A 2,559-nucleotide genomic window follows, 5' to 3' on the forward strand; every position below is an offset into this window, starting at 1 on the left:
TTAAGAAAAATTATAGGTTGCAAACAAATTAGAATTTCAGATTGCGATCTAAGTTTTTGTTGCCAATTTTTCGGAACAGTTTTTTTCGAAACTCCAAAAATTGCGGCGATGAAAAGTTGTCGAAGCTATCGTTATTTGCGAGAAATGAAATTAAATGTACTCACCAAACACAATTTTTTTCCAAAAAAAATTGTTTTTCTAAGCGTCCGACTTATCTTCGAATACAAAGGTCTGAAGCTGGAAAAATTGTGGTTTAAGAATCATGTAGATTAGCTGGCGCATGAATAACTACTAAAACTCTCAGATCAAAAGAGAATCGAGTTGAACATTGTTCCTTGTTTGTATTTTTAATTACATTGAAAACTGATCAAATAGGATTATGATTCGATTGGAACTATTGTTTCAGTTTGATCCAAAAACTTGCTTGCCCAAGCTTTTGAAAATGTAAAACCGATTATTGATGACATGCAGTTCAACCAACAACTTTTGATATCTATACACGAAAAGGTAACTTTGAATTGCCCGTTAACTTGGTTATCACATTTATGGTCATCAACACAACAGATCAACAGTTCAATAAATCAAAGATCAGCAGTTCATTTTGTTTCTACAATTGTGAAGTGGGCCCGTTGTTTGATTTATTTTCCTTCTCTCAAATTCGGTCAACTTGAACAGAAACTCATGATTGGAGGAGTTAACAAATCTTGAGTGATTCTTCTGGATTGCCTCCGAAACCGAGTTCTTCCCTACTCATCAGGTAGGAACTCAAATATCAGCACTGGCTTTCCATTAGAGGCAATTGAAAACTTCCCTTGAAGCTTTTTTGAAGTTCATTGGACACTATCATAGCTTGCGGGCGATCATCACTATAGGAGGTTCAAGAATTGCAACTACTGAGAGCGACTCTTTGATCCTCTCAGAACCATTAGAAAATCCCTCCTATTGATAGCTCCTGTTGTTTGGAAACTTGACTATTCGTTTCATTTTTTAACTAATTGAAGACAAACCAGCGAACACTTCGACTGCAATTGGCACGATCGTAAAATATTGTTGAGAGCAATTTTGGTCATGCATCCTGAATTGCCTATCATCAGCAGCTCCAACTCCGTAAACTTGACTTCCCTGCTGCGTTTCGGATAGTTTTTGATGGCAGACAAGATGTAACTGTAAGTTCACGTGCAGATGTTAACGATGGAAGAACAATTTCATCAGTTGGCGAATTGCTCTCAGTTAGGTTTCATTTTTCCGCTATTGGGAATAATTTACCTGTTAGCCAAACGTTGCGACCCGGGAGAGAAATTTGTCGGGTGTTGAAATTGCGTCTCCTCAACCACTTCCAGTATCGGAAGTGCAATATGAAAACTTTTTCCTCAGAATCGAAATTTGTAATTTTAAGTCTTTAATTCAACCTAAATCATCGCTGAAATAATAATTACCCTACATGTATCTATGTATCTGTATCTGTATATATATATATATATATATATATATATATATATATATATATATATATATATAAATATATACATATAAAAAATAATATGCAAAATCATGAAGTGAAGTTTAGACATTTACGCCTAAAAGTGACAATGTGGATATAGCAATTTTCCGTCTGTGACCTCTGCATGTGCTCAAATAACACCTGGCAATTTCAGGTACAGAAACACAAACTTTTTGTAAAAATTGAATTCACTTGTTTTTGTTTTAATATCAAATTCTTTCTTTTACTTTCATATTTCAACAAATCGTCAAATTGAGAATTAGTACGGATAATTAAAACAATGTACAGCACTGATTGAACATCCACAAAACATATACTAGACAAAAAGCGCAATTTTTGAAGTCTTGAAAGAAGACTATGCAAACATTCAATGTACATAACTTAAATTACAACACTTAGATTTTAGTGAGAGAGAAAGAAATTGGAAATAAAACAATAGCCGTATAGTATTGCATCTTGACACAATGATAGCACACTTTCTTTCATAAATCTTAGGTCGAAATATCTGAAGACCTAAGTATTTCAAACTTATAACTGGTTTTCATGATATAGATCTGAAGTTCGAATTCCATTTATAATTTTTCAAATTGTTTTCAAAATGCTTCTTTCAAATTGTATTATATCACTAAATTTGTAGAGAGTGATTTGAGGACTTTAGTACTCATAATTTGAACTTTTTTATACTTAAAAAAAGACAACACAAAAATACAGAAATACACCAATATAATCATTCTTTGTCACAATGACATCTTTATACGATCAAAATATTTATTAAACCATTCGGGAGCGTTTTCTCACATTTCACACTTGATATAAAACTCAAATAAACAAAGCTATTTGTGGCATTAGGATTTTTTGCATCAAAATTATAGATTTCTCAAAAATTGATTGAAAAAGGTGAAATCTTTCCCATAATAAGAGCCCCCCGTGGAAAATAACCCCCCTGAAGTTTTTAGACAGACTATATTATTATACTATCAGTAGATTATGATTACATGAAGGTGTAGAATATGTTCATCTCAAATAATTCGCAAGATCTATTGTGAGCAGTTCCCTTG

The sequence above is a fragment of the Convolutriloba macropyga genome, chromosome 8 (assembly GCF_964194025.1).
Source record: "Convolutriloba macropyga chromosome 8, txConMacr16.3, whole genome shotgun sequence".
NCBI classification, from domain to species: Eukaryota; Metazoa; Xenacoelomorpha; order Acoela; family Convolutidae; genus Convolutriloba; species Convolutriloba macropyga.